The sequence below is a fragment of the Prionailurus viverrinus genome, chromosome A1 (genome assembly GCF_022837055.1).
Source record: "Prionailurus viverrinus isolate Anna chromosome A1, UM_Priviv_1.0, whole genome shotgun sequence".
In the NCBI taxonomy this organism is placed as follows: Eukaryota; Metazoa; Chordata; class Mammalia; order Carnivora; family Felidae; genus Prionailurus; species Prionailurus viverrinus.
In genome coordinates this window covers 105,633,823-105,659,910 of record NC_062561.1, presented here as the reverse complement: position 1 = coordinate 105,659,910, position 26,088 = coordinate 105,633,823, and the positions used below count along the sequence as shown (strand labels likewise).

The 26,088-nt window shown below is 36.8% G+C and overlaps 1 non-coding gene across 1 annotated transcript; it reads right to left on the bottom strand.

Moving 5' to 3' along the window:
• Positions 1–5,269: 5,269 nt before the first annotated feature.
• TRNAR-UCG (transfer RNA arginine (anticodon UCG)) lies at positions 5,270–5,354 on the bottom strand. The gene has a single exon. It is a non-coding gene; the product is annotated as a tRNA-Arg (tRNA).
• Positions 5,355–26,088: the final 20,734 nt, after the last annotated feature.

Sequence of the window (26,088 nt, the reverse complement as noted above, 5' to 3'; positions counted from 1 at the left end):
CCCATGACTAAGTCATAAGTTTTATAATTGAAAGTTGTAAATTTTGACCCCTTTCACTCATTTCGTCCAACCCCAATCCCTCAGCTCTGGGAACCACCAATATGTACTCTATTAGGTTTGGTTTTGGGGTTTTTTTTTCTTTCTTTTAGATTCCACACGTAAGTGATATTGTACAGTATTTGTCTTTCGCAGTCTGACTTACTTAGCATACTGCCCTCTGTCCATCCATAGTGCAAATGGCAAGATTTCTTTCTTTTTCGAGCCTGAATAATATTCCATTGTATGTTATATATACTACAAATTCTTTACCCATTCATCCATAAGTAGACAGTTAAGTTGCTTCCATATGTTGGCTATCATAAATAATGACGCAGTGAACATGAGGGTGCATATACCTTCTTGAGTTAGTATTTTCATTCCCTTTGGATAAATGCCAAAAGTGAAATTGCTAGCTAATTTGAAATTGCTAGATAAGTTGTTAATTCTTTTTATTGAAACTCTACACTGTTTTGTGTAATGGTTGTACCAGTTTATATTCCCACCAAAAGTGCACAGGGTTTCCCTTTTCTACACCACCTCACCAACACTTGTTATATCTCTTTTTTCCAGTTTTATTGAGATAGAATTAACATAAAGTACTGTTTATTGTTACACCATAAGTTTATTAAACTTATTACACCATAAGTTTAAGGTGTACATCGTGATTTCAGCTGCATATATCATTAAATAATTACCACAATAAGTTCAGCTAGCATCCATTGTCTCATATAGATTATATCTATATATAGATATCTATATCTATAGATATATCTATAGGTATATATAGATATCTATATATCTATATCGATATATATTTATATCTATATTTATATAAATATATATAGATATAGAGATATAGATATAGATATAGAGATATAGATATAGATATAGAGATATAGATATAGAGATATAGATATTTCTGTATCGATATATCTATATCTCTATATCGATACAGAGATATCTATATCTAGATATCTCTATATCGATATAGATAGATATCTATATCGATATATAGATACAGATATCTAGATATCCATATATAGATATTTATATATCTATATCTATATCTATAGATATCTATATCTATATATATGTAGATATCTATATATCTATTTCTATATAGATATCTATATATCTATAGATCTCTAATATATATAGATCTATATATAGATCTATATATATCTATATATAGATATCTATATATCTATATATAGATATCTATATAGATAGAGATAGATATATAGATCTCTATATCTATATATATTTTTTCCTTGTGATGCAAACTCTTAGGATTTACTCACTTAATTTCCATATATACCATACAGCAATGTTAACTACAGCAATCACATTATAGATTACGCCCCCAGTGCTTAGTTATCATAGAACTGGAAGTTTGTACATTTTGATGTCCTTCATTCAATCTTCCCTGCCTCTAGTAACCACAAATCTGATCTCCCCTTTTCTATGAAGAGTTTGGTTTGTTTGCATGTATGTTTGTTTGTTTTTATTCCATACATGAGTGTGATCATACAGTAATTGTCTTTCTCTGTCTGGCTTACTTCACTTAGCATATGCCTGCAAGTTCCCTTTATGTTATCACAAATGGCAGGATTTCCTCTTATTTAAGGTTGAACTATATTCCATTGTGTATGTATGTACATAGGTGTATAATATACACACCAGATTTTATTTATACATTCATCCTTCAAATGCCACTTAGGTTATTTCCGTGTCTTGGCTATTATAAATAATGCTATTAACATGAAAATACAGATATCTTTTTATCATAGTGTTTTAATTTTCTGCAGATATATTCCCAGAAGTAGAATTGATGGATCATATGGTAGTTCTGTTTTTAATTTTTTAGACGAACCTCCATACTGTTTTTGATAGTGGATGCACAAATTTACAGTCCCACCAATAGGGTATGGAGGTTCTCTTCTCCCCACATTGTCCCCACTATATGCTATCTCTGGTTTGTTTAATATTAGTCATTCTGACATGCATGAGGTGATGCCTCATTTTTGTTTTGATTTGTATTTCCCTAAGGATTAGTGATGTTAAGCATCTTTCCATGTACCTGTTGGCCACTCAAATATCTTCCTTGGAAAAATGTTGGGTAAGGACTTTTGCCCATTTTTCAGTTGGATTGTTTGCATTTTTTTGCTATTGAGTCATCTGAGTTCTTCATATATTTGCATTTTTACTCTTTATCCTACATATGGTTTACAAGTTTTTTTCCCATGCTGTAGATTGTCTTTTTTTCTTTCTTTTCTTTCTTTTTTTTTTTTTTTTTTTTTTTTTTTTTTTGCTATACAGAAGCTTTTCAGTTTGACGTAGTCCCACTTTTTAATTTTTCATTTAATTTTTCATTTGGTTGATTTCACTTTAGTTGTTATATCCAAAAAAATCTCATTTGCAAGGCCCATGTCAAGATGCTTTTTTCTTAGGTTTTCTTCTAGAAGATTTATGGTTTCCAGTCTTATATTTAGATCTATAATACATTTCAAGTTAGTTTTTGGAGTTGTGTGAGATAGGGGTCTAGTTTCATTCTTTTACATGTGACTAGTTTGTGCAGCACCACTTAATGACAGTACTGTCTTTCCTCCATTGAGTATTCTTGGTTCTCTTATCCAATATTAGTTAACTGTAATGTGTGGGTTTACTTCTGGACTTTTGATTCCATTCCACTGGCTTATACATCTGTTTTTAGGCCAGTACCATACTGCTTGGATGACAATAGCTTCATAGTATAGCTTAAAATAAAAAAGTGTGATGCCTCCTGCTTTATTCTTCTTTCTCAGTCCTGCTTAACTATTAGGGGTCTTTTATGGTTCCACATACATTTTAGGATTGTTAAGATTCTTTAGAGATTCCACTGGAATTTTGATAGAGATTGCTTTGAATCTATAGATGGCTTTGAGTAATATGAACATTGTTGCAATATTACTTTTTCCGATGCATGAACATGGGACAGCTTTCCAGTTACTTGTCTTTGATTTCTTTCATCAGTGTCTTGTAGTTTTCTGAGTAGAGAGAGGATCTTTTACCTACTTGGTTAAATTTATTTTTAAGTATTTTGTTTAGGATGCTATTGTAAATGGGATCATTTTCTTTATTTATTTTTCAGATAATTTATTGATAGTGCACAGAAATGCTACTGAGTTTTGTATGTGAATTTTGTATCTTGTAATTTTACTGAATTTAAATGATGAGATCTAAGAGTTTTTAGGTGCAGTCTTTACAATTTTCTGTGTATAGAATCCTGTCATCTACAAATAGAGAAAATTTTATTTCCTTCTTTGCAATTCTAAGACTTGGATTTCTTTCCTGGTTTTTTTTTTTTTTTTTTTTCCTGATAGGTCTGGCTAAGACTTCAATTTGTATGTTGAACAGGAATAGTGTGAGGAGACACCCTTGTCTTCCTCTTGATCTTAGAAAAAAAACTTTATATCTTTTGTCATTGAATATGGTATTACCTGTGGGATTATCATATATGATCTCTGTTACCTTGTGCTACATTGCTTCTGTTCCTGATTTGCGAAAACCTTTTGTCGTGAATGAATGATGAATTTTGTCAAATGCTCTTTCTGCTTCCATTGACATGACCATATAATATTTAGCTTTCATTTTATTAATGTGATAACTTCACATTGATTGATTTGTGTATGTTGAACTACCCTGGCATCCCAGGGGTATATCCCATTTGATCTTTGTGAATGATTGTTTTAATGTGCTTCTGAATTATGTTTGCTAGTATTTTGTTGAGAATTTTTGCATCTGTATTCATCAGGGATATTGGTTTGTAGTTTTCTTTTCTGGTAATGTCCTCATCTGGCTTTGGTGTCAAGGTAATGCTGACCTCATAAAATTAGTTTGGAAATGTTCCCTCCTCTAAGATTTTTTGGAAGAGTTTAAAAAGAATTGGCATTCTTTGTTTAAATATTTGGTAAAATTCATCAGTGGAGCTGTCTGGTCCTGGGCTTAACTTTGTTGGAAGGTTTTTCCATTATTCATACAATCCCCTTACTAAAGTCCCCAATTATTATTGCATTGCTATTTATTTATCCTTTTAGCTCTTAGTTTTGCTTTATGTATTTAGGTGCTTCAATGTTGAGTGCATAAATATTTACATTAGTTATATCTTCTATAACAAGATGTTTATATACACACACATATACATGTTGGTGGAGATATATATGTAATTATAACAAGATGTTTTATACATATATAGGCATATATATGTTGATGGATCAACTCCTTTTATTAATATATAATGCCCTCCTATGTCTCTTTTACCTCTTTTGAAATCCATTTTGTCTAAGTACAGCCATACCTGCTTTTGGGGGCAGGGTGGGCGATTCCATCAGCTTGAAGAAACTTTTTTTGTCCATTCACTCAAAGCTTATGCGTCTTTAAGGCAAAAATGAGTCTCAGGTAGGCAGCATATCATTGAGTCTTATCTTTTTATTCATTCAGCCATGAATGTTTTTTGGTTGGAAAATTTAATCTTTTTATTTTGGGGTAATTATTGATATATAGGACTTTTGCTATTTTGTTCATTATTTTCTGAGTGTTACGTAGATCCATTTACACTGCTGAGGTGAACGTGACAACCACTATATTACGGGAACTGGCCCATTTTCATGGTTTTGTATCCTACTGTTTTTTGTGTGATTTCATGTCTTTTGGTATCAGTGTACTTTGACTTCTCAATCATGTTTTGTGTGTGTGTGTGTGTGTGTGTGTGTGTGTGTGTGTGTGTGTGTAATCACTATAGAGCTTTTCCTTATGGTTACCTGGTTACCATGAAGTTTACATAAAATATCTTAAAATTATCTCATTTTTAACTAACAACTTTGATAGCATTTCTAAACTTTATACTTTTACTTCTTTCCCTCACATTCCAGGTTATTGATGTTACTCTCTCCATATTTTTATATTGTGCAGCTCATAACAAATTGTAGTTAGGTTTTGTTTTTACTGCTTACTTTCAACTTCTAAACTAGAGTTGTAAGTGAATAATGCACTATCATTACCATATTCCAGCATCTAATTTTGACTGTGTATTTACCATTACCAGTGAGATTTTCTTTTTTTTAAAAAAAATTTTTTTTAATGTTTATTTATTTTTGAGACAGAGAGAGACAGAGCATGAATGGGGGAGGGTCAGAGAGAGAGGGAAACACAGAATCCGAAACAAGCTCCAGGCTCTGAGCTGTCAGCACAGAGCCTGACGTGGGGCTCGAACCCACGAACCGTGAGATCATGACCTGAGCCGAAGTCAGAAGCTCAACCGACTGAGCCACCCAGGCGCCCCTACCAGTGAGATTTTCAATACTTGTTTTACATTTTAGGATGTTAACTAGTGTCCTTCTACTTACACTCAAAGAACTGCCTGCATCATTCCTTAGAGGGCAGGTCTAGTAACGATGAATTCCCTTAGTGAGTGTTTGCTCGGAAAGTCTTCATCTCTCCTTCATGTCTTCATCTCTCCTTCATTTTTCAAGGATTGCTTTACCAGGTGTAGCCTTCTTGTTTGACAGGCTTTTTTTTTTTTGAGACAGGGCACAAATGAGTGAGGGGCAGAGAGAGAGAGAGAGAGAGAGAGAGAGAGAGAGAGAAGTGGGGCTTTCCTGAAGCGAGGTTCATGTTTTTTACCCAAGATGGGGCTCATGTTCACTAGAAACAGGCCTCGGGCTCACCCACTGTGGGGCTGGAGCTCACCCAAAGCATGCCCTCAAGCTCATGAACCATGAGATCATGACCTGAGCCACAGTCAGAAGCTCAACCGACTGAGCCACTCAGATGTCCCTGACAGGTTTCTGTTTGAATATTTGGAACATATCATCACATTCTCTCCTGGTCTGAAATATTTTTCTTAGAAATCTAATAATATTATGGGAGTTACCTGGTATGTAATGTCTTGCTTTTCTTCGGATGCTTTCAAAAATTATTTCTTTGTCTTAGAACGTTTAGTTATATTGTGTCCTAGTGTAGCCCTATTCATTTCAATCTCTTTGGGGTCCTTTGGCCTCATGGATTGGATGTCCATTTCTTGCCTGAGTTTTGGGAAGTTTCCACCCATTATAGTATGAACATACTCTAAAATTTATTTTATTTTTTTAGTAATCTCTACACCCAATATTGGGCTCAAACTCAGAACCCTGAAATCGAAAGTCACCTGTTCTACCAACTAAGCCAGCCAGTGCCTTGTTATATATACTTTAAATATATTTGCTGTCCCAATCTCTTTCTCTTTTTCCTTCTGGAATTGACATAATCACAATATTGTTTCTTTTGATGATGCTGTATTATTTCTATAGATTTTCTTCTATCTTTTTCATTCATTTCATTCTTGTTATTGTTGTTCCACTGACTGGATAATGCCAGACTTCTTGTCTTGAAGGTAACTGATTGTTTCTTCTAAATGGTTGAGTCTGTTTTGAAGTTCTTTATTGACTGCTTCAGTGCAATCATTGTATTTTTCAGCTCTAGAATTTGTTTGGTTTTAGGTTTTTTGATGGTTATGATTTCTTCATTGAGCTTCTCATTTTGTTCATGCATTGTTTTCCTATTTTCGTTTAGTTCTTTGTGTGTTGTTATAGTTCACTAAAATACTTAAAGAGAATTATTAAGAATTATATGTTGGATGGTTTATAGTTCTCCATTTCTTTAGGATAAATTATTGGAGCTTTATTAGTTTCCTCTGATGGTGTCATGTTTACCACATTTTTTATGATGCTACATTTTTTTACCCTAGTATCTGCACATTTGAGTAAGTGGCCTCCTTTATTAGACTTTACACATTTGTTTGGCAGAGACCATTTTCCATCAGTCAGCTCAGATCAGATGTGTGGATGTGTCTGCTGGTCATGTCTTTGGGCAGGTAGGGCTTGCTATCAAGGTCAATGCTTTGAATCAGAAGGAGAGGACATGATGCAAGCTGAAAGGAGTTGAGTAGGACTTCTGGTTTGCTTTCCTGCCTAAGTGAAGTTCTAGGAGGAACTATGAATTTTCTGAGTTTTTCTTGTCAGACTTACTATACAGTCAGACTGGGTACTATTTGCAGCAGTTGATGGAGTTATGAATCAGCTTCTCTGTTTTAGGGAGGGTAGCAGGACTGGGCCCAGGGCCCACCCAATGTATTATTTGTTGATACTAATCAAAAAAGACTGTGTATTAAAGTCGCTGGGCAGACAGGACCAACAGTTGTGCTCTGTCAATTGGGGAAGCCGTTAGTTTTTCTGCATGGATGCAGTAGAAGAACCAGCTCGGAGGCAGGTAAGACTCTTTGTTGTCTTGGTGGTGGCTGATAGAGGCTTCAAGTTCTCTGGCTTACTAAGGCCAGTGGCTTATTCTGTAGACTATCAGCTCTGGTTGCCAGACTTTGCTCAAATATTTCTGGATATATAGCTTTACATTTGTTCCTGTAGGGTTCTGGTGTGGTGGGGCTGAGATCTTCACTCATCAGTGGCTGGGGCAATGACTGTGCTCACCTTAGATGGGCAAGAGAAGACCAGGAGGCAGGCCTGGAAATTTTGCAGATCCAAAATAGGCAGACCTGCACCCCCAAGAATTCCCTGCTCTGAGTGTACCATGGGCTTGATGCAGGTGATGAGCAAAACTAAACTACTGGTTAGGACTACTTGGGTGCTTCAGTCTCCATCCTTAGTTTTAGAATTCTCTCAATAGTGTCTTGTCCAAGAATAGTTGTTAATTGTTTGTTTTGTGAATGGGAGTGAAATAAGCAATGTTCAATGTCACCATCTTGGTCATTCTTTCTTTTCTTTCTGATAATAGCCATTCTTTTTTTTTTTTTTTCTTAAGTTTACTTTTAAGAGAGAATACAAGCATGAGTGGGGGAGGGCCAGAGGAAGAGAGAGAATCCCAAGCAGGCTCCACACTGCTAGCACAGAGCCTGATGCTGGGCTCGAACCCATGAACTGTGAGATCATGACCTGAGCCAAGACCAAGGGTCAGATGCTCAACTAACTGAACCACCCAGGTGCATTGATAATAACTATTCTAAAAGGTATGAAGTGATACATCATTTTTGTTTTGATTTACTTCTTTCTCCCTGATCATGAGCGATGTTGAACACCTTTACATGTTCCTTGGATATCTGTATGTGTTCTTTGGAAAAACAGCTCTCTATATCCTCTGCCTTATTTTAATGAGATTGTTTGGTTTTTGCTATTGAGTTGTATGAATTCTTCATGTATTTTGGATATTAAATCTTTTATTAGATAAATGGTTTGCAAACATTCTCTCCCATGCCACAGGTTGCCTTATCAATGTTAGTTGTTTTCTTTGCTGTGCAGAGCTTTTTAGTTTGATATAGTCTCATTTGTTAACTTTGGATTTTGTTATCTTGCTTTTGGTGTCAAATCCAAACATAATTGGCAAGACCAAAGTTAAGCAACTTGCTGCCAGTTTTCTTCTAGGAATTTTATGGTTTCAGGTCTTGAAATATTTCATCCATCCTGAGTTAGTTTGCATATGGCATAAGAGAGTGGTTCAGTTTTATTCTTTTCCATGTGGCAGCCCAGTTTTCCCAACACCATTTATTGAGGAAGCTGTCATTTCTTCATTGTATATTCTTGCCTCCTTTACCCTAAATTAATCAACCATGTACATGTGGGTTTATTTCTGGGCTCTCTATTCTGTCAAATGGATCTTCATGGTTTTTTTAGGCCTTTCACAATACTTTTTTGATCACTATAGCTGTAATACATTTTGAAATAAGGAAACATGATACCTTTAGCTTTGATCTTCTTTCTCAAGATTGCTTTGACTGTTTGGGGACTTATGTGGTTCCTTAGAAGTTTTAGAATGGTTTATGCTAATTTTATGAGTGCCATTGGAGTTTGGATAGAGATTACATTCAGTCTGTAGTTTTCTTTGGGTACTATGTATATTTTAACAATATTGATTATTCAGTCCGTGACCATGAGCTATCTTTCCATTATTTTTGTTTTCTTTAATTTACTATATTCATTACTATATCAATACCTTACAGTTCCCACCTCCCACCCTGCTTAGTTAAATTTGTTGCTAAGGTATTTCATTCTTTTTGATGCAGTTTAGGTGAGATTATTTTCTTAGTCTGATAGTTGATTATTATGTAAAAAAAAAAATGAAACAGATTTTTGCGTGTTGATTTTTTGAATCCTGCAACTTTATTAAATTTGTCAATTAGTTCTAACAGGTTTTGGTAAAGTCTTCAGGGTTTTCTATATAGATTATCATGCCATATGCAAATAATGATAGTTTTAATTCTTCCTTTTTGATTTTGATGCATTTTGTTTCTTGTCTAATTGCTCTGCCTAGGATTTCTAATAGCATGTTGAATAAAAGTGTTAAGAGTGGGTATCTTGTTTTTTCCTGTTCTTAGAGGAAAACCTGTCAGCTTTTCACCATTAATATGATGTTAACTGTGAATGTGTCATATGTGGAGTTTATTAGGTGGAGGTACTTTATCTCTATACCCACTTGTTGAGTGTTTTTATCATACATGCATATTGAACTTGGTCCAGTTCTTTTTCTGCATCTCTTAAAATGATCATATAATTTTATATTTCATTGTGTTAACATGGTATATCAAACTGATTTGTGAACAGTGAACTGTCTTGCCTTTCTGCAATAAATTTCACTTTATTATCATGTATGATCTTTTTAATGTACTGTTAAATTCAATATGCGTATATTTTGTTCTCTTTTTTTAAGTCTTTTTATTTTTTATAGTAATCTCTACACCCAACATGGGGCTTAAACTCATGAACCTGAGATCAAGAGTTACATGCTTTTCCAAGTGAGCCAGCCAGGTGCTCCAGAAGACTTTTGCATTTTTGCATTTATATTCACTAGGGATATTGACCTGTAATTTTATTTTCTTGTGGTATTGTTGTCTGGTTTTGTTATCAAGGTAATGCTGGTCTCATAGAATGAGTTTGGAAGTGGTCCCTCCTCTTGAATTTTTTGGAATAGTTTGAGAAGACTTGGTATTAATTTTCCTTAAATGTTTGATAGAATTCACCAATCAAACTAATCTCATGGCCTTTGGATTCTTGGAAGACTGTTGATCACTGATGAAATCTCCTTACTCTGTTCAGATTTCCTATTTCTTCATGAGTCATTCTTTGTAGGTTGTATATTATTAGAATTAATCTGTTTCTCCAACATTTTTCATTTCTTGTTCCATAATTGTTCCTAGTAGTCTCTTATGATCCTTTGTATTTCTCTAGTATTGGTTGTAACCTATCCTCTTTCATTTCTTTTTTTATTTAAAAAAAAAATTATTGTTTATTTTTGAGAGAGAGACAGAGTGCAAGAGGGAGACCCAGAACTCAAAGCAGGCTCCAGGCTTTGAGCTGTCAACACAGAGCCTGACATGGGGCTCACACTCACAGACTGCGAGATCATGACCTGAGCTGAAGTTGGATGCTTAACTAACTGAGCCACCCATGTGCCCCTCTCCTCTTTCATTTCTGATTTATTTGATTCTTCTATTTTTCTTGATGAATCTACATAAAGGTTGTCAGTCTTTTCAAAAAACAGCTCTTCATTTCATCTTCTCTATTGTCTTTTTTGTCCCTATTTTATTCATTTCTGCTCTGGTCTTTGTTATAACCTTGCTTCTACTAACTTCAGACTTCTATATTCTTTCCCCCCACCCCCAGTTTGATGAGGTATAGAGTTGCTTTTTATTTTTTTTTTATATATCTTCTTTGACCCATGGGTTGCGTAGTATCATGTTGTTTAATTTCCACATATCTGTGAAGTTTCCAGTTTTTTTCTTATAAATAAAGTTTTAAACTGTTAGAACCAGGAAAACTGCTTGTTATGATTTCAGCCTTAAATGTAATAAGAGTTTTTTGTTGCTCAATATATGATGTATCCTGGAGAACGTTTCATGTGCACTTTAGAAAAGTGTGTATTCTGCTTTTAGATCGAATGTTTTATAAATATCTATTAATTCATCTCAATGTGTAAGTCCAATGTTTCCTTATTGGTTTTTGTTCTGGATAATCTACCATTGATGAAAATAAAGTATCAAAGTTCCCTACTGTTACTGTGTTATTGTTTGTCTCTTTTGGTCTTGTTAATGTTTGCCTATCTGTTTAATTGCTCCTTACTGATTTGGGGTGCATAAGCCTTACGAGTGTTATACCCTCTTATTTGATCGCTGTATCGCTGTATGATGACTTTGTCTCTTAATGCGGTCTTTGATTTAAAGTAAATTTTCCCTGATAAAGAACAGTTATCTCTGTTTTCTTTTGCTTTGCTTTCTGTTTGTATGGAATATCTTTTTCTATCCCTTCACTTCCAGTCTGTGTAGGTTCTTAAAGCTGAGTTAGTCTCTGACAGGCAGCACGTAGTTAGGTCTTTTTTTTCTTTCCCTTTAAATTCATTCAGCCATTCTGTCTTTTAATTGGAGAATTTAGTCCATTTACTTTTAAAGTAATTATTGATAGGGGCACCTGGGTGGCTCAGTTGGTTGACCGTTCAACTTCAGCTCATGTCATGATCTCACAGTTTGTGAGTTCGAGCCCCGTGTCATGCTCTGTGCTGGCAGCTCAGGGCCCGGAGCCTGCTTTGGATTCTGTGTCTCCCTCTCTTTGCTCTTCCCCTGCTCACATGCTGTCTCTCTCTCAAAAATAAAAAAGATTAGGGGCGCCTGGGTGGCGCAGTCGGTTAAGCGTCCGACTTCAGCCAGGTCACGATCTCGCGGCCCATGAGTTCGAGCCCCGCGTCGGGCTCTGGGCTGATGGCTCAGAGCCTGGAGTCTGTTTCCGATTCTGTGTCTCCCTCTGTCTCTGCCCCTCCCCCGTTCATGCTCTGTCTCTCTCTGTCCCAAAAATAAATAAATGTTGAAAAAAAAAATTTTTTTTTTAAAATAAAAAAGATTAAAAAAAATTTTTAAGTAATTATTGATGGGTATGGACTTACTGTAATTTTGTTCATGGATTTCTGACAGTCTTTTAATACTTTTGTTCTCTATTCTCGATCTGTGCTTTTGTTGTTTGATGATTTTTCCACAGTGATGTGATTAGAATTCTTTTGGTTTACCTATTGTGTATCTACTATAGGCTTTTGGGATTTTTTGTTGAAGTATAATTAAATACAATCATATATTTTAGGCATACAACATACTGATTTGACAATGCTATAAGTTACTTAATGTTCACCATGATAAGCATAGTCACCATCTTATCACCATACAACATTATTGTAATATTGTCTATATTCTGTATGCAGTATTTTTATCTGACTTTGTAAGTTATAAACTTCCAGTTTTGACATTCCTGTCAATGAGCACGGAATATCGTTCTATTTATTAGTGTCATCTTAAATTAATTTCATCAGTGTCTTATCGTTTTCAGAGGATAGGTCTTTTACCTCCTTGGCTAAATTTATTCCTAGGCATTTTGTTGTATTTGATGCAATTGTAAATAGACTTGTTTTCTTAAATTCTCTTTCTCCTACTCTCTTCTAGTCTGTGAAAACACAACAGATTTCTGTGTCTTAATTGAATATCCTGCAACTTCACTGAACTGATTTGTCAATTCTCATAGTTTTTTTTTTGTTTATTTGTTTGGTGTAGTCTTGAGGGTTTTCAATGTGTAGTATTATGTTACATGCAAATACAGAGCTTTACTTCTTCCTTAATAATTTGGATGCCTTTATTTTTCCTTGTCTGATTGCTATAGCCAGGACTTCCAGTATTGTATTGAGTGAAAGTGGTCAGAGTGGAAATTCTTGTCTTTTTCCTGATTTTAGGGAAAAAAAAGTTCCATTTATCACCATAGAGCATAATGTTAGCTGTGAATTTGTCATATATGGCCTTTATTATGTTGAGGTATATTCCCTCTGAACCCACTTTGTGGGAGTATTTGGTGGCTCAGTCAGCTAAGCAGCCAACTCTTGATTTCAGCTCAGGTCATGATCTCACATTCAGTCACTCTGTCTTTTGATTGGATCATTTAGTCCATTTACATTTAAAGTAATTATTGATCTGTACTTATGGCCATTCTGTTACTTGTTCTCTGGTTTTTTCTGTAGTTTGTCTCTGTTTGTTTGCTTCTCCACTTGCTTTCTTCCCTTGTGGTTTTTGATGGCTTTCATTGGTGTTAAGCATGGCTTTCTTTGTCTTAATTTTTTGGGTATATATTACAGGTATTTGATTTGTAGTTACTATTGGGTTTATTTATAGCATCATTGTGTATAACAATCTATCTTAATTTGAGGGTCACAGAAAGTTCAAACACATTCTAAAAGCACTACATTTTCATTCCCTCTGTGAATATGGTACATGATACCATATTTTCCTTTTTTTAATTTTGCTTATCCTTTGGCTAATTTTTGTAGAAATAATCTCTTCTACTACTTTTGTATTTTAACCTCCATACTGGGTTTACAAGTGATCTACTATTTTACAAAACATTTGCTTTTACCGGTAAATTTTTTTGCTCTTCCAATTTTCTCCTAGTTGTAGCCTTTACATTGAAAGAATTCCCTTTAACATTTTTTGTAAGGCTGGTTATTGTGGATAAACTCTTTATCTCCTTTCTTTGATCAAGGAAATTGTTTATTTCTCATTCTATTCCGAATGATAAACTTGCTAGGCAGAGTATTCTGGGTTGTAGGTTGTAGGTTGTAGGTTATTTCCTTTCATGATATTTTTTTTGGAATATATCATACTATTCCCTTCTGGATTGCAAAGTCTCTGCTGACAAATCAGCCCTAGCTTTATGGGGCTTTTTGTGTGTATATACATAACTATTTTCTCTTGCTGATTTTAAAGTTCTGTGATTTTTGCCATCTTAATTATTATGTGTATTCATGTGTACCTCCTTGTAGTCATCTTGCTAGGAGTTCTCTGTGACTTCTAGCCCGGGATGTCTGTTTACTTAACCAGATTAGGGAAGTTTTCACCTATTAATTTTTCAGATGAATTTTCCGTCCCCTCCCCTTCCTCCCTTCTCCCTCTGGAATCCCTGTATGCCAATATTATTATACTTGATGATGTTTCTGAGTTCCTTTAACCTATTGTCATTTTTTATTCTTTTTTTCCTTTTTGCTCTTCAGCTTGGTTGCTTTCCATTACCCTGTCTTCCAGATTGCTCATCTCTTCTTCTGAATTCTCTAATATGTTGATACCTTCTAGTATATTTTCAATTTTAGGAGCTGAATTCTTCAGCTCTGATGCAGGTTATTGCTTTGTGGTAAACTTAAATCTTATATAAAACAACTTCTATTAGCCTATTTTAAATTGATAATAACTTAAGTTTGAATGTATTCTAATGCTCTACATTCTTATTCTTTCCCTGCTTCCATGTTTTATGTTCCTGATGTCACAATTAATATTGTTTTATCTTGTGTATCCATTAACTTAGTGTAGTTATAGTTACTTTTACTAAATTTATTTTCTAGGCTTATACTAACTTTATAAGTCATTAGCATACAACCTTCACGCCACTAGATTATTTTAAATTTTAACATAAATATTTATCTTTAATAATGAGATTTATAATAGGTTTTCCTGTTACTAATTATCATTCTTTTATTTCACCTTAAAGAAGTTCCTTTAACATTTCTTGTAAAGCTGGACTAGTGGTGATAAACCTTTTAAGCCTTACCTTATCTGTAAAATTCTTTCTCTTTCCTTAAATTCTGAAGGACAACTTTGCCAGGTAGAGTATTTTTGGTCACCTGTTTTTTGTTTGGTTTTGTCTTTAATTTCATTTCAGCTCTTTGAATATCTTCCATTTCATTATGGCCTGCAAATCTGCTTAAAAATCTGCAGATAGTCTATGTGAATTCATTGTATGTAACAAGTTGTTTTTCTCTTGCGGGTTTTAAGATTATTTTCTGGTCTTTAACTTTCAACACTTGAATTATAATATGTCTTGCTGTGGGGTCTCCTGGGGCTCCTCTTGTTTGGGACTTGCTGGACTTGCTGGCTTTGAATATCTGTGCCTTTCCAGGTTAGGGAAATTTTCAGCCATGATTTTCTTCAATTAAGTTTTCTTCCTTTTCTCTGTGTCTTTTCCTTCTGAGTTCTCTGTAATGTGAATGGTGGTCTTCCTATGATATCCCCTAAGCCCGTTAAGCCATGTTTACTCTTTTCATTCTTTTTTCTTTATGCTGCTGTGATTGAGTTCCACTGCCTTAGCCTGAGTTCATTGAGCCTTTCTTCTTCATTTAGACTTCTGTGAGCCTCTCGGTGTTTTTCAGTTGGCTGATTATATTCTTTATCTTTTGGACTTTTATTTTGATACTTTATTATATTCCCTTTTGGTTGAAATTCTTTTCATCCATTCTTCTCCTTAGTTAAGTGGGAATATTTATGACCATTATTTTGAACTCTTTATCAGGTAAGTCACATAACTTCATGTCATTAAGGTCTTTCTCTGAAGTTTTGTCTGGTCCTTTCATTTGGAACACATTCCTCTGTTTCTTCATTTTCCTTGATTATCTGTCTTGGCTTCTTTGCATTGTTTAAAGCAGCCACCTCTCCCATTCTTGAAGGAGTGGTGTTAACATTCAACCTTGTCCTAGTTCTTGGTTGTCTACCAAACCTTTGCAATTTTCCAAGCAACTAATTTCTTTCTAGTGGCTTTAGTAGTTGAGGGTGTAAGACCTGTCACTGTTCCAAAGAGGCAGATCTCAGCACCTAAATGTAGGCTGAGTGGAAGCCAGATCCTTAGGCAGCAGTATTTATTTATTTATGTATTTATTTATTTATTTATTTATTTAATGTTTATTTTTAAAAGAGGGAGAGGGAGTACAAGCAGGGGAGGGGCAGAGAGAGAGAGAGGGAGACGGATGATCCAAAGCAGGCTCTGTGCTGACAGCAGAGAGCTTGATGCTGGGCTTGAACCCACTAGCCATAAGATCATGACTTGAACTGAAGTTGGACAGTCAACCATCTGAGCCACCTAGAAGCCTCCAGCAGTTTTTAAAGTATGCAAAAATACTTCTTTCAGGAGAAGACTGGGAGGGTGATGTCTCTGCTTGTGTCCTCTGTGCTGAGCCCTGGAATGACCCACAATTAAGAACTGCTGCTTGGGGCACCTGGGTGGCTCAGTCGGTTAAGCGTCTGACTTTGGCTCAGGTCATGATCTCACGGTTCATAAGTTTGAGCTCTGCCCCTGGCTCTGGACTGACAGCTCAGAGCCTAGAGCCTGGTTCAGATTCTGTGTCTCCCTCTCTTCTCTGCCCCTCCTCGTCCCACCCTCTCTCTCTCTCTCTCTCTCTCTCTCTCTCTCTCTCAAAAATAAACATTAAAAAAAAAAGGACTGCTTCTTGGTTTACTACCATCCCATTGAACCTGTCAGCACAAACCCTGCTGGCCACTAGAACCAGACTATCAAGGGATGTCCTCTGGGCAACAGACATCATGGCCTATTTGCCAGATATGTACATAAGGTCTTTTTTTGGAGACTTGAACAGCCCAGGGTGCGGCAAAAGAAGAGCATGAAGTCAGCACCTCTGGCCTCTCTAGTCTCTGGAAATGACTGTTGTCAGCCTCCCGATGTACGTTTAAGTACAAACCTGCCCCTCAGGCTGCAGCCATGAGAATAAGCTCAGGGGACTCTTTTACAGACAGACTGTGGGGACAGGTGTCATTCTGCTGTCTCTGTGCTTGCCCTGCAAGGGAGGTAGGTTGTTAAAAACTGTCCATTTGTAACAGTCCCATGGGGCCTGCTGGTGCAGATCCCTCTGGCCACCAGAGCCAGGCAATTAACAAGTGTTTACCTTGGCGGCAGCCACAGAGATCGGGGCACCAGATGACTGGTTCCCCCCCCCCCCCCAGGAGATTCCAGTGACCCAGAGCGAAGCAGAGGAGAGTCACAGAGATGGTGCTCACAGGCCTCTGTCCGCAGACAGTGTCTTAGTAGGTTTCTAGTTGGGAGCCAGACCAGAAGCCTGCTTCTCAGGCCAAAGCACCAAGGCAGGCACACAGGTCTCGTTCATACAAAGACTGGAGATGTTACAGTCTGATTATTCAGTACTTATCCAGATGTTACACGCAGATATTTTTCTGCATGTAGCCATAGTTTCAGTGCATATGTAGGAGAAGGTGAGTTTAGGAATCTCCTTTGTCACCATATTCAACCAGAACCTCATTTTTTTTTTTCCACTCTGGTAAGAGTTGTCTTGTTGTCCTATTGGGAATGTAGCACGTTTTTTTGTGTGTGTGTTTGTTTGTTTAGTTGGTTTTCTTTTGTTTTTAATTGTGTGATATTCTAGTTGAGGTTGTCATCGAATTTCTTACTGCTCTGGTTTCCAAGAGGGATGAGTTCTGAATAATCAGACCCTAACACCATCCATTCACGTAACTTCTATTTCTTACACGCAATTATACGGAAAGCAAAGGTTTTCGGGAATACATTTATCCAGTCACAATAGAAGTGTCTGTGTGGTGAAAACCATCCTTGAAAAATCAGCCCTGAAGGACTGATAGAGGAGAGCAACATGGACGTGTCATGTTATGCCCAGCGTAGCACATGCCGCAGTGCTGGGTGGTTGACTGGTTGGCTAGCACTTAAGGTTTCCATTACATGAAACATTCCCATTTTCCCAAATCACAGCCATCATCATGGTGAGCAGATGTTCAGAGTAAATGGACTTAAAGGAGTTGACTATGAATATCACTTGATGTATTTCCCAAAATGGTCTTGTGCCTGTGGTATCAGCACTTGTGTATTACTCATAAAAAATGTGAGGCTCGAAGAGATGAAGAATTTGCTTGAAATTACCCAGGTCCTGAGGGCTGAGCCCGTGTTTCAAATCCAGAGTTTCTAACTTGGAGCTCTCCCATTCTGCAATGGTTGCTTTCAGTTCTTCACTCCTCAGGAGTTCAGTCTGCAGCTTTCAGTAGTCTGGTCGTTTCTTTTTTTTTTTTTTAATTTTTTTTTCAACGTTTTTATTTTTTTGGGGGGGACAGAGAGAGACAGAGCATGAACGGGGGAGGGGCAGAGAGAGAGGGAGACACAGAATCGGAAACAGGCTCCAGGCTCTGAGCCATCAGCCCAGAGCCTGACGCGGGGCTCGAACTCACGGACCGCGAGATCGTGACCTGGCTGAAGTCGGACGCTTCACCGACTGCGCCACCCAGGCGCCCCAAGTAGTCTGGTCGTTTCAAGTTGAACACTTCTGATGGACAGTCATCTTTAAATCAATTTAAACTCCTTCTTTCATCATTAAGTGACTGACAGTCCTTTCAAAGTCAGACTTGCATTTGATATTTTAAAAAAGTTTTCGTACTGAAAAGAAAGAGCACAACATATGCATTAAATAATCATCCTGCATGGTACAGAAAAAAAAAAAAAAAAACAACTGGCCTATGGGGTCATACACACTTGAGCTTCTTTAGTCACAAGATATTTACCCATTTTTGTATTAAATTTATTAATATTTATAATCATGTCAAGCCCTGAAGTATAATGGTAGATAGGACCTCCATGGTGCTGGTGTTCCATGGGCCATCCTTCGAGTGGAATAACCTTTTTAAAAAATGTGTGAAATGATACTAACACTCACTTTGCAGGGATGCACTAAGAATTTGGAACTAGGCATTAAAAGTGGGCCGTATGTGGGGCGCCTTTATGGCTCAGTCACTTGTGTCCAACTCTGGATTTCACCTCAGGTCATGATCTCACAGTCCGCGACTTGAAGCCCTGTGTCAGGCTGAACTGCTAATGTGGAGCCTGCTTGGGATTCTCTCTCTCCCTCTCTCCCTGCCTTTCCCCTGTTCGAGCTCTTTCTGTCTCTCTCAAAGAACCGTGAAAATTTTTTTTTAAAAAAAGAGGCCCCACTCATAGAAACCATCTGGCTATTAGTACCTATTATTGAATTGATAGGGAATAATGCTAATTACAAAGGCTCCTAAGAGGCAAGTAGATTTTAGGATGATGGGCAGGTACTGCATTGTGGTCAGGAAGTTAAATCTGTACTCTGACGAGTGGCTGCTTCTGAGCAAAAGCCACCACCACAAACCACGATAATCTAGGTATTTCCTACCCCTCTGACATGCGATAACCTCACTGGTGTGCAGGGTGTGTGGAGGTGTAATTTGAATACTCCGATAGACTCCTCTATAGTTCTACTTGTTCTGATATATTTCAAAGAACTTGCTTGGAATTTAATGGTTTTCTGCAAAGGACTTTGGATTTGAAAATTCTATTAAATGATAAATCTTTGCATTTCCCTGACCGTATACTTAGAGACACAATAGCTTTTATTTAAATGACAAGGTGAGTTTTACTTTTAGCAACAGCAACCGAGATTTTTAGATACAACCCTCCCAGAAAGAGCAAATGAAAAGCCAGACAACATATCGTATAAAAAAAAACAAAAACAAAAACAAAAAAACATTTAGTTGAAATCAGGAAGCTGCGAAAGAAGTGAAAATTTGTGGAACCAACGTCCAGGAGTGAAGGGAGAACAAATTTTCCATGTATGTAGAAAGAGGCATAAGCCTGGCACCAATTTAATCACTGGGAATATTGTGAAATATGAAAGCAGTGGCTGAGGTAAGAAATGGAACACAGCTTTTGTCAGATTCACAGGACTAGGGAGAGAGAAACGGAGTGTGAGACCTGCCACGGGTTTCAGGTACATTCCAGGAGTAAGACTGAACCAAAAATAGAGCATTCCACTCCTCAGAAGGATGAAAAGCACCTTAAATTATTTTAATGTCTTATTGGGTTAAGTTGATATGCTGCTAACCTGGTTCCTTAGCAAAAGCAAAACTAGATCGTCTCTGAAGGAAAATACAGAGTCTCAAATTACCATGGCAGTTCTCATACACAATGTTTAGCCCTCAATCAAAAATGAGCAGCTGTTACAAGAAGACAGGTTTTTACCAGAAACTAAGAGAAAAGAATCAGCAATAGAAACTGACCCACAGGAGGTTCAGAAGATAATGCTACCAGATGGGATCTTTAAAATAACCAAAATTAATATTTTGAAGGAACTGAAAGAAAAAATGGAGACTTTTATCCAAAAATGGAAATTATCAAAAATACAAAAATAGAAATTGTAGTGCTGAAGAAGAGAGTATCAAGAACTCAGTAGATGAGTTTAGTAGCAGAGTAGGCACAAGAGAGGAAGGAATTAGTAAACTGAATGCTAATTGGAAGAAAATGACCAGACTGAAGTTCAGAGTCAAAAGGACAGAATAGAGAACAGAGATCAGGGACACAGTGAAAATGTTTATTGTATGTGTAGCTATAGTCCCAGAATAGAGGTCTACAGAATTTGGAAGCAACGGATTCTCAGCACATCATGGTACATCTGCTGAAATCCAGAGGCAAAGAGAAAATCTTGAAGGCAGTTCGAGTAAAAGCCTGTATCACCTGTCTTCAAAGAAACAACAGTAAGACTGACAACTGGCTTACAAATAGAAACAATAGAAGCCAGAGGATATGTTATCCTTAAAAGTGTTGAAGGAAAAACATATGTGAAACTGGAATTCTATAACCAGGGAAAGCATCCTTCAAAAATTATGAAAAAAAATTATGGAATACATTTTTTAAAAAAAGAATGACCCCAGAAGATGCACAACAAAGGACCTGTAGAAAGCAGTTTCTTCAGGGTAAAAAAAGAAAATAATCCCAGAAGAAAGTTCAGAAACACAAAAAGGAATAAAGAGCAATAAAAAGAGTAAATCATAGGTAAATATAAATGAATGTAGATTTTATAAACAAAACCAGTAATGTATACTGAGATTTAACATATGTAAAGGGGTGCCTGGGTGGCTTATTTAGTTAAGGCGTCTGACGTTGGCTGAGGTCCTGATCTCACAGTTCATGGGTTCAAGCCCCAAACTTTGTGCCGACAGCTCGAAGCCTGGAGCCTTCTTCAGATTCTGTGTCTCCCTCTTTCTCTGCCCCTCCCCTGCTGGTGTTTTGTCTCTCTCTCAAAAAGAAACATTAAAAAATTAATAAAATACATAGAATTTCTCTTTTTAAGGAAAGAGAAGCATATATGGTAGAAGGACTTTAATCCAGTTAAAGTGCTGTAAGGTCAGTAAATCTAAGGATGGTCTTTTACACAAATGGTATCAGCAAAACTGTGTATTTCTCTTGAGGGGAAAAACTTGTAACCTTTATGTCATGCCCTTTATACACATATAAAATGATTCCAGAAGGTCTGTCAATCTCAAATACAAAAGCAACAACAGTGCAGAATGTGTAAGTCAATGTAGAATGTCTTCAAGAACTTGGGGTAAAGATTTTCCTTTCTTTTTTTCTTTTTTTTTTTTTTAATAGGACACAAATGGCACTAACCATAAAGGAAGAGAGAAATAGCCCTCTCTGTTATAATCTAAACTTTTGTTCAGTGACGCATACCACAGAGGGAGTGGAAAGACAAGTGTGTGGTATCTGTAACATGTATTACTCAGAGTATATAAAGAGTTTCTAAAAATCGTTTGAAAAATAGAAAAAACTTAATGGGAAAATAGGAGACTTAGTACTTCATAAAGGAAGATAACAAAATGGCAAATATATGAAAAGTGGCTCAAATTCATTTTTTTAAAAATTTTTTCTAATGTTTATTCTTGAGACAGAGACAGAGCGTGAACAGGGGAGGGGCAGAGAGAGGGAGACACAGAATCTGAAACAGGCTCCAGGCTCTGAGCTGTCAGCACAGAGCCCGACGCGGGGCTCAAACCCACAAACTGTGAGATCATGACCTGAGCCGAAGTCAGACGCTCAACTGACTGAGCCACCCAGGCGCCCCTCAGATTCATTTTTTTAAAATTTACTTAAGTAGGCTTCATACCCCATGTGGGGATTGAACTCATGACCGTGAGATTGAGAGTCACACGTTCTACCCAATGAGTCAGCTAAGTGCCCCTTAAGTTTATTTTTTTAATTTATTAATATTTTTTATTTTCACTAATTTTTTAGAGAGTGTGAACAGGGAAGGGGCAGAGAGAGAGGGAGAGTGAGAGAGAGTCCCAAGTAGCGTCCACGTCCAGTGTGGAATTCAACGTGGGGACTCGATCTCACGACCCGGAGATGGTGACCTGAACAGAAATCAAGAACGGGTAACTTAGCTGACTGAGCCACCCCGGTGCCCCTCAGATTCAGAGAAAAGTAAATTGAAACCCTAATAAAAGGAAACATTTTAATGAATTGTAGCAAGAGTTGGCAAGGATACGGAATTATTAACTGTAGGAAAGCAGAAGAAATGCGTACTAATGGTGGGACCACAAAGTGGTTTGATCACTCAGACCACATTGTGAGAATACCTACTGGAGTTAAGCAAATGCGTATATTATGACCCAAAACTTCCACTCTTCTGTATATTTCTAGCAGCATTGCTCTACATGTGCATCATAATAACTGTACCAGATGTCTGTCCACAGCTACATTACCCATTATAGTTAAAAAAAAAAAAAAAAAAAAAAAAAAACAAGGGGCGCCTGCGTGGCTCAGTCGATTGGGCATCCAACTTCAGCTCAGGTCATGATCTCACAGTCCGTGAGTTCGAGCCCCGCGTAGGGCTCTGTGCTGACAGCTCAGAGCCTGTATCCTGCTTCGGATTCTGTGTCTCCCTATCTCTGACCCTCCCCCTTTCATGCTCTGTCTCTCTCTGTCTCAAAAATAAATAAACATTACAAAAAATGTTAAAAAAAAAAAACCAAAACCAAAAACCCAACAGTGGAAACAGGCCCACCTGTCCAGTAACAGAAGAACAAAATGCATAACTTACAGTATATTCAGACAACAGAGCACTACACAGAAAGGCAAGCGGACAAATAATGCTGTACCAACATCACAAATGATTGACACAGACATGGTGTTGAAGAAGAGACGCCACAGAAGTATTTGAAGTCCAACGACAGGCAAAAGCCTTATTGGTGTTGGAGCGTGGGATAGGGGTTGGTCACCTTTGGGGAGGAGGTAGAGGACTGATTTCAAGGAGGTCTACGGGGTGATTTGAGGGGCTCGCTTATTTGTTGATCATAGTGGTGGTCATGTGAGTGTGTCCACCTTATGGTAATTCATCAGTTCATTTGTTATTTCTGTGCTTTTCCCTCTGTATATGTCGACATGTGTGGCAAAATAAACAGATACTCTGCTTTTTTGTCTTAAAGTGAAGAAATTCTTAATTTTCTTTTTTTTTTTTTAATTTTACTTAACATTTATTTGTTTTTGAGAGACAGAGCATGAGTGGGGGAGGGCCAGAGAGAGACACACACACAATCCGAAGCGGGTTTCAGGCTCTGAGCTGTCAGCCCAGAGCCTGACACGGGGCTCGAGCCCACAAACTGTGAGATCATGACCCGAGCCGAAGTCAGACGCTTAACTGACCGAGCCACCCAGGCACCCCTTAATTTTCTTCTTTTGAAAGGCTGCAGAAGTGATTTCCACTTTGTACAGTTGAGAAAATTTTTTTGCACCAGTTAAGTACACAAATCCTATAGATTTTTTTCAGAAAAACCTGAAGAAATTAGTATTGTAGCACTTAACATTGATGAGGATGTCAGATCAAGTATTTAGAGGTCTGTTAATTTATAGGGAGGTGTGTTCACTTAGATTCTGTATTGCTTTCATAAAACCTTTCTCCAATAGTAGTTGATTTTTGAAGCATCCTTCTAATATTTGTGTTTGTGCCTTGTGGACTTTCTGTTTTGATGTGTATCCTTTATGTACATTTGCATTTCTTCATAGTTGCAATTTTTCCTATCTGACCCGTCTGTTCATTATTTGAATATTAAATATAACTTGCCAGATTTGTTGCACTATTGGCTCATAATGATACACTGGTTACTCCAATTAATAGTTGACTGTCAGAGGCTGCCTTTTTCAGATAAATATTGCCATAGTAACAGAAACTATTTTTGTAGAAAAATCAAGTACGTAAACATGTGAATGGTATTATTAGAGAATAACTGATATACAATGTAGTATTAGTTTCTGGTGTATCGTTTCTGGTGATTCAGTATTTATATACATTAAAAATAGTCACCACAATAAGTCTAATTCATCATTAAATATTCATCATTAAATATCCATCATTAAATTCATCATTAAATATTTATATTTAATGTATATATATACACACACTGATGTGTTGTATAATATTTGTATTTTTTAATGTTTTTTTTTATTTTGAGAGAGAGAGATAAGTGTGAGTGGGGAGGAGTAGAGAGAGAACGAGAGAGAGAGGGAGAGAGAGACAGAGAGAGAGAGAGAATCCCAAGCAGACTCCGTGCTGTCAGTGCAGAGCCCGATTAAGGGGCTCAAACCCACAAACTGTGAGATCATGACCTGAGCTGAAATTGAGAGTTGGACAGACTGAGCCACCCAGGCACCCTAGTATTTGTATTATTAATATGTTTAAAAATCTCCATGTTTTCCCTAGGGGCTGCACCCACTTACATTACCACCAATAATAGAGCATGAGGGTTCCCTTTTCTTCACATCCTCAGCAACACTTATTTCTTGTCTTTTTCATAATAGTTATTCTGACTGGTTTAAGATGATAACTTACTGGGGTTTTGATGTGCATTTCCTTGACGGTGAGTGATGTTGAGTATCTTTTCATGATAGGTATGTATCCTTTGGGAAAATATCTGTTCAGGCCTTTGCCCATTTTGTAATTGTTCTTTTGCTATGGAGTTGTAGGAGTTCTTTATATACTTGGATGTCAAACCCTTACCAGTTTCATCATTTGTGGTTATCTTCTCCCTTTCGTTGTGTGGCCTTCTTGTTTTGTTGATGGTTTCCTCTGCTGTGCAGAAAGCTTTTTAATTTGATGTCCCATTTGTTTGTTTTTGCTTTTGATGTCCTCGCTTAAGGAAATAGGCCTCCCAAAATATTGCAAAGACCAGTGTCAAAGAGCTTACTGCCTATGTTTTTTTTTTTCCTGTGAGTTTTACAGTTTCAGTTCTTATATTTAAGTCCTTCATCCATTCTGAGTTTATTTTTGCATATGAGGTAAGAAAGTAGTACTCTATTATTCTTTGCATATAAGCTGTCCAGTTTTCCCAGCACCATTTTTTGATGAGATGGTCTCTACCTCTTTGGAGATTTTTGCCTCCTTGCTGTAGATGAATTGACTGTGTAAGTGTGGTTTTATTTCTGGCCTGTCTCTTCTGTTTGATTGATCTGTGTATCTATTTTTGTGCCACTACCATACTGTTTTGAACTGTAACTTCGTAGTATAGTTTGAAATCCAGGAACAGGATACCCCCTACTGTGTTTTTCTTTCTGAAGACTGCTTTGGCCCTTTGGAGTCATTTGTGGTTCTATATAAATTTTAGAATTGTTTATTATAGTTCTGTTTTTGAAAATGCCATGGATATTGTGACAGGGATTGTATTGAATCTGTAGATTGTTTTGGGTGGTTTGGACATTTAAACAATATTCTTCCAATCTGTGAGTATGATAGATCTTTCACTTTGTTTTGTGTCATCCTCAGTGGCTCTCATCAATGTGTTATAGTTTCAGAGTACAGATCTTTAAGCTTCCTCCTACGTTTTGTTTTGTTTTTTTTCTTTTTGATGCAGTTATAGATGGAATTGTTTTCTTAATAACTCTTGTTGATCGTTGGAACATAGTTCACGTGTATAGAAATGCAACATATTTCTACATGTTAATTTGGTACCTTGAAACTTTACTGGACTCATTTCTGCCAGTAGTTTTTGGATGGTGGCTTGAGGGTTTTCTATGTACAGTATCATGTCATCTGTAAATGGTGATGGTTTTGCTTCTTCCTTTTTAACTTGGAAGCCGTTGTTTCTTATCTGGTTGCTGTGACTAGAACTTTCAATAATACACTGAACAAAAGTGGCAAGAGTAGGTATTCCTAATTCTGGTCTTAAAAGGAAAGCTGTCAGCTTTTTATCATTGAGATGATGTTAGCTATAGGCTTATCACATATGGACTTCAGTAAGTGGTGATATGTTCCCTCCATACCCATGATATTGAGAGGTTTTATCAAAAGTGGATGTTACATTTTGTAAAATCCTTTCTCTGTATTTATTGGGATGATCATAAAATGTCCTTCATTTTGTTAATG